The following is a 9,237-nucleotide window of genomic DNA, read 5'->3' as shown; positions in this document are numbered from 1 at the left end:
GATTTTCAATTCGATTCCATTGGTCTGCCTGTCTATTTTTGTGCCAATACCAAGCTGTTTTCAGGACTATAGCTCTATAATAGAGCTTGAGGTCAGGGATAGTGATGCCTCCGGACATTGCCTTGTTGAACAGGGTTGTTTTGGCTATCCTGGGTCTTTTGTTTTTCCATACAAAATTGATTATTGTTCTTTCAAGGTCTGTGAAGAATTGTGCTGGGATTTTAATGGGGATAGCATTGAATCTGTAGATTGCTTTTGGCAGGATTGCCATTTTTACTACATTGATCCTACCTATCCAAGAGCATGGGAGATCTTTCCATTTTCTGAGGGCTTCTTTAATTTCTTTCTTTAAAGATTCAAAGTTCTTACGATACAGGTCTTTCACTTGTTTGGTTAGCGTTACCCCAAGGTATTTTATGTTGTTTGTGGCAATTGTAAAGGGTGATGTTTCTCTGATTTCTCTTTCAGCCCTTTTATCATCTGTATATAGTAGGGCTACTGACTTTCTTGAGTTGATCTTGTAACCTGCCACTTTGCTGAAGGTGTTAATCAGCTGTAAGAGTTCCCTGGTAGAGTTCTTTGGGTCACTGATATAAACTATCATATCGTCTGCAAACAGTGAAAGTTTGACTTCTTCCTTCCCAATTTGTATCCCCTTGATCCCCCTTTGTTGTCGTATGGCTATAGCTAGAACTTCAAGTACCATGTTGAAAAGGTATGGAGAGAGTGGACAGCCTTGTTTTGTTCCTGATTTTAGAGGAATTGCGTTGAGTTTCTGTCCATTTAGTTTGATGTTGGCTGTTGGTTTACTGTATATGGCTTTTATTATGTTTAAGTATGTCCCTGTTATCCCAGATCTCTCCAAGACCTTTATCATGAAGGGGTGTTGGATTTTGTCAAAGGCTTTTTCAGCATCTAGTGAGATGATCATGTGATTTTTGTTTTTCAGCTTGTTTATATGGTGGATTACGTTGATGGATTTTCGTATGTTGAACCATCCCTGCATCCCTGGGATGAAACCTACTTGATCGTGGTGAATGATTGTTTTGATGTGTTCTTGGATCCGATTTGCCAGTATTTTATTGAGTATTTTTGCATCAATGTTCATGAGGGATATTGGTCTGAAGTTCTCTTTCTTAGTTGTATCTTTGTGTGGCTTGGGGATCAAGGTTATTGAAGCCTCATAGAAAGAGTTTGGCAAAGACCCTTCTGCTTCTATTGTGTGGAACACTTTGAGAAGAATTGGTATAAGCTGTTCTTTGAATTTCTGGTAGAATTCTGCACTGAGGCCATCTGGACCTGGACTTTTTTTGGTTGGGAGACTTTTGATGACTGCTTCTATTTCCATAGGGGTTATAGGTCTATTTAAATTGCTTATCTGTTCTTGATTTAGTTTTGGCAAATGATAGCTGTCCAGGAAGTCATCCATTTCCTTTAAATTTTCGAATTTTGTGGAGTACAGGTTTTCAAAGTATGACCTAATGATTCTCTGGATTTCCTCAGAGTCTGTTGTTATGTCCCCCTTTTCATTTCTGATTTTGTTAATTTGCGTGTTCACTCTCTGCTGTTTGGTAAGTTTGGACAAAGGTTTGTCTATCTTGTTGATTTTCTCAAAGAACCAACTCTTCGTTTCATTGATTCTTTGTATTGTTTTCCTGGTTTCTACTTTGTTGATTTCAGCCCTCAATTTGATTATTTCCTGGCGTCTACTCCTCCTGGGGGAGTTTGCTTCTTTGTGTTCTAGAGCTTTTAGCTGTGATGTTAATTCTCTGGTATAACTGTTTTCCTGTTTCTTCATGTGAGCACTTAGTGCTATGAACTTCCCCGTAGCACTGCTTTCAAAGTGTCCCATAGGTTTGGGTATGTTGTGTCTTCATTCTCATTGAATTCGAGGAAGTCTTTAATTTCTTTTTTTATTTCCTCTTTGACCCAGGGATGGTGCAGTTGAGCATTATTCAATTTCCATGAGTTTGTAGGTTTTCTGCAATTTGTGTTGTTGTTGAATTCTAATTTTAAGGCATGGTGGTCTGATAAGATGCATGGAGTTATTCCAATTTTTTTGTAGCTGCTGAGGTTTGATATGTTGCCAAGTATGTGGTCGATTTTTGAGAAGGTTCCATGTGGTGGTGAGAAGAAGGTATATTCTTCTTTATGTGGATGAAATGTTCTATAGATATCTGTTAATCCCAGTTGGGTCATTACTTCTATTAGACCCTTTGCTTCTTTGTTGAGTTCCTGTCTGGTATTCTTGTCTAGTGGTGAGAGTGGTGTGTTGAAATCTCCCACTATAACTGTGTGGGGCTTTAGATGAGATTTAAGTTCTAATAATGTTTCTTTAACGAATGTGGATGCCTTTGTATTGGGGGCATAGATGTTCAGGATAGACACTTCGTCTTGGTGGGTTTCACCTGTGATGAGTATGTAATGACCTCCTTCATCTCTTTTGATTGATTTTATTTTAAAGTCTAGTTTGTTAGATATTAGGATTGCTACCCCTGCTTGTTTCTTGGGTCCATTTGATTGAAAAATTTTTTCCCAACCTTTAACTCTCAAGTAATGTCTGTCTTTGAGGGTGAGGTGTGTTTCTTGTATGCAGCAGAAGGAAGGGTTCTGTCTTCGAATCCATTCTGCTAGTCTGTGTCTTTTTATGGGTGAGTTAAGGCCGTTAATATTGAGGGATATTAATGACCATTGTTTGCTCATCCTTCTTCGATTTGCGATGGTTGTTGTTGGTGGAATTATGGGTGGAATTTCGCCCCTTTGTTCTTTTGGCTGTTGGTAGAGAGGGATTCTCTAATGCTTATGTTTTTCTGGTTGTAGTTAGCTTCCTTGGGTTGGAGTTTTCCTTCCAAAATTTTCTGTAGGGCTGGGTTAGTGGACACATATTGGTTGAATCTAGTTTTGTCATGGAATATCTTGTTTTCTCCGTCTATAGTGATTGAGAGCTTTGCCGGGTATAGTAGTCTGGGCTGGCATCCATGGTCTCTTAGTGTAGGTAGAATATCTATCCAGGACCTTCTGGCTTTCAGAGTTTCCATGGAGAAATCAGGTGTAATTCTGATAGGTCTGCCTTTATATGTTACTTGACCTTTTTCCTTAGCTGCTCTTAATATTCTTTCTTTATTCTGTATGTTTGGGGTCTTGATTATTATGTGGCGAGGGGATTTTTTTTTGTGGTCCACTCTATTTGGTGTTCTGTGGGCTTCTTGTACCTTCATTGGCATGTCTTTCTTAAGGTTGGGAAAGTTTTCTTCTATGATTTTGTTGAATATGCCTTCTGCCCCTTTGAGGTGGATTTCTTCTCCTTCTTCTATACCTATTATTCTTAGGTTTGGTCTTTTCATGGTGTCCCATAATTCCTGGATGTTTTGTGTTAAGGATTTGTTGGATTTAAGGTTTTCTTTGGTTGATAAATCCATTTCTCCTAATGTGTCTTCAACACTTGAGATTCTCTCTTCCATCTCTTCTATTCTGTTGGTAATGCTTGTATTGGTAGTGCCTGACTGTTTGTCCAGCTTTTCTATTTTCTGCCTTTCTTCAGATTGTGTTTTTTTAGTGTCTCTATTTCAGTTTTCAACCCTTGCAGCGTTTGCATTGCTTCTTGCAATTTTCTGTTTATCTGGTCGTCCGTTTGTTGCCTTTTATGAATTTTTTGGTTTGTTCTTTCTTCCATTTCTTGCATTTTTTGGTTTGCTTTTTGTTCCATTTCTTGGATTTTGTGCTTTGTTTCTTCTTCCATTTCCTGCCTTTTTTGGTTTGTTTCTTCCTCCATTTTTTTCATTTTTTGCTTTGTTTTTTCTACCATTTCTTGCATTTTTTGCTTTGTTTCTTCTTCCATTTCCTGCCTTATTTGGTATGTTTCTTCTTCTAATTCTTGCATTTTTTGCTTTGCTTTTTCTTCCATTTCTTGCATTTTTTGCTTCATTTCTTCTTCCATTTCGTGCCTTTTTTGGTTTGTTTTTTCTTCCAATTCTTGCATTTTTTGGTTTGTTTTTTCTTCCATTTCTTGCATTTTTTGGTTTGTTTTTTCTTCCATTTCTTTGAGGGATTTTCCAATATCCTCTTTTAGGGCCTCTATCATTTTCATGAAAGTGCTTTTAAGGTCGTTCTCTTCTGCTTCCTTCGCGTTGGAATATTGGGGTCTTGCTGGTGTGGAGTCTCTAGAATCTGGCGGTGTCATATTTGTTTTTCTGTTGCTGACTGTGTTTTTGTATTGTCTCTTTCCCATCTCTTCTTTTAGTGGGTGCAGAAAGAGCCCCTTCCTGGTCTGGGGACCAGAGTTCCCTTTTGGTGGGTGCTAGTAAGTCCAGTAATCTGGTGGTTCTTCTATGCCTTGTCCAAATGCTGGTCCGTGGGTAGAGAAGAAGAACAGGAATCTGGGGCGCTTAGCCTCCTACCTGGTCCCCTGGACCCTATGCTGGGTCCTGTTGTACCTGATCCGGAACAGCTACTCCCCTGGTCTCCCTGGCTCCTGTAGTTTCCTGGTCTCTTTGGTGGGAGAGAAGATCTGGAGTCTGGGGTGCTTGGCTCCCGCCGGGATTGGGAGCTCTGTGCAGTTCCCAGGCGATCTGCAGGCTCTGGAACACAGGCCAGGAAGCTGGCCTGTTTACCTGATGCTCCCACCGGGATTGGGAGCTCTGTGCAGATCCCAGGCGATCTGCAGGCTCTGGAACACAGGCCGGGAAGCTGGCCTGTTTACCTGATGATGCCAGAGGGACAGCTACTTCCCTGTACTCCCAGCCTCCTCTCCTTTCCTGGACTCGTTGGTGGGAGAGAAGATCTGGAGTCTGGGGTGCTTGGCTCCCGCCGGGATTGGGAGCTCTGTGCAGTTCCCAGGCGATCTGCAGGCTCTGGAACACAGGCCGGGAAGCTGGCCTGTTTACCTGATGCTCCCGCCGGGATTGGGAGCTCTGTGCAGTTCCCAGGCGATCTGCAGGCTCTGGAACACAGGCTGGGAAGCTGTCCTGTTTACCTGATGATGCCAGAGGGACAGCTACTTCCCTGTACTCCCAGCCTCCTCTCCTTTCCTGGAATCATTGGTGGGAGAGAAGATCTGGAGTCTGGGGTGCTTGGCTCCCACCGGGATTGGGAGCTCTGTGCAGTTCCCAGGCGATCTGCAGGCTCTGGAACACAGGCCGGGAAGCTGGCCTGTTTACCTGATGATGCCAGAGGGACAGCTACTTCCCTGTACTCCACATTTATACACTTTTTAATCACTAGTATTAACTATATATTCAGTAACAACATGGAAATGTGTGTTGGATCACAGGGGACTATATATATTTTCCAATATAAATATTTAGTATATAATTGTAGTTAAATACATTATATATACGAGATATCTTTTCAATAAATGAAACTCTGTTGTTGCTTAAAGGAAGAAATAGCATGATTTAATAAAATTCTTATATGATAATGCCATTAAGAAACTTTGGATTTTCTTCCACAATGGAAATCCATATAGAATCTCACTGCCTATTAAGAGCATAATTGTTATTTTTAGGTAAATACTTGATGAAAGAATAGCAGACAAATAACTTCACAATAAAATCAGTGTGGGATTTTGTAGTGTTTTTAGGAAATAACATGCTGCTCTCTATTTTCTAATGCATTTCAGTAGTAGTAATCCTGCTGTAAATTGAATGCAGTGGTGGTTCTCCTATCTTGCTCTGAAAAACTTTTAAGTCTTCAAGTGCATTTTATTGGAAACATATTCCTTGACATTTCTATGATGGTGCATGAACCTCTGTCATACCCAGTCAATGTTTTTACTGATTTCCAAATTTTGAGACATTGTTACCCTTTCTCTTTGCATCTCACTCTATGCTACCATGTTTGTTTTGTGTATCATTGTAAATTAGCCAAATATTGCAGGGATCTTTTATTGTTAATAAACTCAATTCACTTATTTTATTAATCCTCTTTTTCTGCTTGTTTCTCTTGTTTTGCATGGTTGGCTTACAGGGCTTGAAATTCAATACTTGTATACTGAAAAATTGGTTGCATTCAGCTTTATCTCAGTCAATGGTTTTGTCTTTTCTACATACCACAATATGTTACTAATAGTCTTGGTCTGGGTTGGAGCTAGATGTGAGTTCGGGTTGACATACATCTGTTCAGAAGCACTGGTCTTTTTCTTCTGGGTTCAATACACTACTGCCTTTGCACTATTTCCCTTGGAATTGTCTTCCAGCTACATTTATCTGTTCTCATAGAGGTTATATACCCCAGTCTTTCTCATAGTGAGGTTCCAATTGAGTAACACAAACATATGAAAACTTTGGTAATACAACAGCATAAATTAGTCTTCTTGTGAAAGGAAATCAAAACAAAAGGACACAAATTGGCTAGTAAGGGAGAGGGAATTTGGTAAGAGTTAGGAGAAGGATGGTAAATATGAACAAAACATTTCATACAAAATTATCTAAGAATTAATATTAAAACTTAAAGGCTAGAGATACAAAAATTGATATCCAAAATTTACAAAGAACTCAAGAAGCAAGTCTCCAAAACACCAAAGGACCCTATTAAAAAGTGGGCTGCAGAACTAAATAGAGAGTTTTCAATAGAGGAGTCTAAAATGGCTGAGAGGCACTTGAGAAAGTGCTCAACATCCTTAGCCATCCGGGAAATGCAAATCAAAACAACTCTGAGATACCATCTCACTCCTGTCAGAATGGCTAAAATCAAAAACACCAATGACAATTTATGCTGGAGAGGATGTGGTGAAAGGGGGACACTCCTCCATTGCTGGTGGGAGTGCCAACTGGTTCAGCCACTTTGGAAATCAGTATGGAGATTCCTCAGAAAAATGGGAATAAACCTACCACAAGACCCAGCAACTCCACTCTTAGGCATATATCCAAAAGATGCCCATTCATACCACAAAGATGTCTGTTCCACTATGTTCATAGCAGCTTTATTTGTAATAGCCAGAACTTGGAAGCAACCTAGATGTCCCTCACCCGAAGAGTGGATAGAGAAAATGTGGTACATCTACACAATGGAGTACTATTCAGCAGAAAAAAATAATGGAATCATGGGATTCACAGGCAAATGGATGACACTAGAAGAAACCATCCTGAGTGAGGTAACCCAGTCACAAAAAGAGAAACATGGCATGTACTCTCTCATATATGGATTTTAGACATAGATCTGGGGAGTGCCAGCCTACAATCCTATGGCCAGAGAGTCTGGGAAACAGAAACTTCATTTAGTGGCTGATCGAAGAAGAGGCAGACTCCCTTGGTTAAGTACTGAGCTGAACTCAAGAAAGCCAGTAACAGAGAGGGAGGACTGATGATCAAAGGGATTAAGACTGGGCTGGTTTAACCCCCAGAAACAGCTGACCAGACAAAGGTTAACTCTTGAATCCCAGGCATCAGCCTGGGAATCCAGCATGGGACTGATCAAGACCCACTGAATCTGGGTGTCAGTGAAGAGGCCTAGGGAATCTATTGAGCCTTGGGCAGCAGATCAGTACCCATCCCAAGTATACACACGGACTTTGGACTCCCATAGAACAATGTGAGGTGCACTCTCACCCTGAACTCTTGGGGAAGGGTCTAGGCCCTGCCCTATATGAAATGACAGACTATGGACACCCCCATGGAGGGCCTCACCCTCCCTGGTGGAATGAGGGGATAAAGGGGGGGGGTTCGGGGGAGGGCACTGGAGGAGGGGAGGGAATGGGAGAAGGACCTGGAACTGACTTGTGAAGCAACCTCGTTTCTTATCTAAATTTAAACTGGAAAATAAAATATAAAAATATATATATATATTAAGGTATGGAAAGATGGTTTGTGGAAACCCTTGAAGAAACTTGGAGATCTAATTTTGGTTAAGCTGTGATACCCTTGTTTTACAAATTTGATTAATAACAGTTTTATACTTGATTGTCTGTTGTGCTTTATTTTCTAAATTTTTCATATTTCATGATAATTTGTGAATACTTTGATAAAGATATGGGCACAAGTAAGGAAGTAAATTTACAAATTCCAGTACTTTTCTTTATGAGATATATTAGATATTTAATAATTAATAACACTAAAGGGGCAAAGGAGATGACTCAGCGGTTAAGAGTAATGAGTGTTCTTTCAGAGGTTCTGGATTCCAATCCCAGCACCCACTGGGAGCTCACAGCCACTGGTACTACGGTTCCACAGAATTTATGCTGTCTTCTAGTCTAATGTACTGTCAATAGTGAAATGCAGAAAAATGTATCTATATGTATAGAATATTGGATATTTTTATTTACTCAACTGCTTCCTTATGAGTGGCATGGTCTAGAAACTAGAAAGATTATTATGTCTGTTTCAAACCTATTGTATCTAATTTTTGTACCAGGTATATATTGTTTCCCTGGAAATATATTTAGTGGTTCCAGATGGCTACTAGATCCTCTGTCATTTGTCCTTTCTATGTCAGAGCTAAGGTAGACAGGAAAAGGCAGTAAAGGTCCAGGTCAACCCTTGAATGATAATTCCCATGGAACATGCTAAACATTCCCAAGTGTAGCAACTTGAACTTAGAACTTAGTCATGAGACAAATCAAATTGCAACTTGGATGTTTTAAGAAAAAAGTTTACATGTCACTTATGCTTATTAATTTTCTTCCATGTGCCATATAGATATGATACATGCCAGAAGACGGTAATAATGACATAAGTTTTACCTCTATTTGAGTTTATAATACAGACAGATTTTTTTTGGTTTTTCATGACAGGGTTTCTCTGTGTTGCTTTGGAGCCTGTCCTGGCACTCACAGCCTGGCTTTGAACTCACAGATATCTGCCTGCCTCTGCACCCAAGCACTGGGATTAAAGGCATGTGCCACCAACGCCCAATGCAGATAGATTTTTTATAAAGTAGGAATTATGTGAAGGCTTACTGTAATGGGAGAGCCTGTTTTATCAATGCTGTAAATTGTCAAAGATCTCTGAAATAGCTGTGCTTTATAATGGCCCTCGTCAGAGCATATATAAAGAGGTAATTCTTAATCCTGGGCTTGCAAATAGTTGGAAAGAATATAAAGGACAAAAATGCTGAGAAGAAAAATTATGCAGCTAGAATTCTTCAAATCAATTCTTTCTTTTAACAGGAATTTGTGGGGCAATTAGTGTATATGTATCTCATATTCTGTATCTGTCATATAGGAATAGCATCATTATATACCTCATTGTTTTTAAATTTTTTCAATAGTGTTCGATCAATATTACATGTGCATTAGTCAAAAAA

The sequence above is a fragment of the Mesocricetus auratus genome, unplaced genomic scaffold, assembly GCF_017639785.1.
Source record: "Mesocricetus auratus isolate SY011 unplaced genomic scaffold, BCM_Maur_2.0 Super-Scaffold_100004, whole genome shotgun sequence".
NCBI classification, from domain to species: domain Eukaryota; kingdom Metazoa; phylum Chordata; class Mammalia; order Rodentia; family Cricetidae; genus Mesocricetus; species Mesocricetus auratus.
This window is presented reverse-complemented; position numbering follows the sequence as displayed.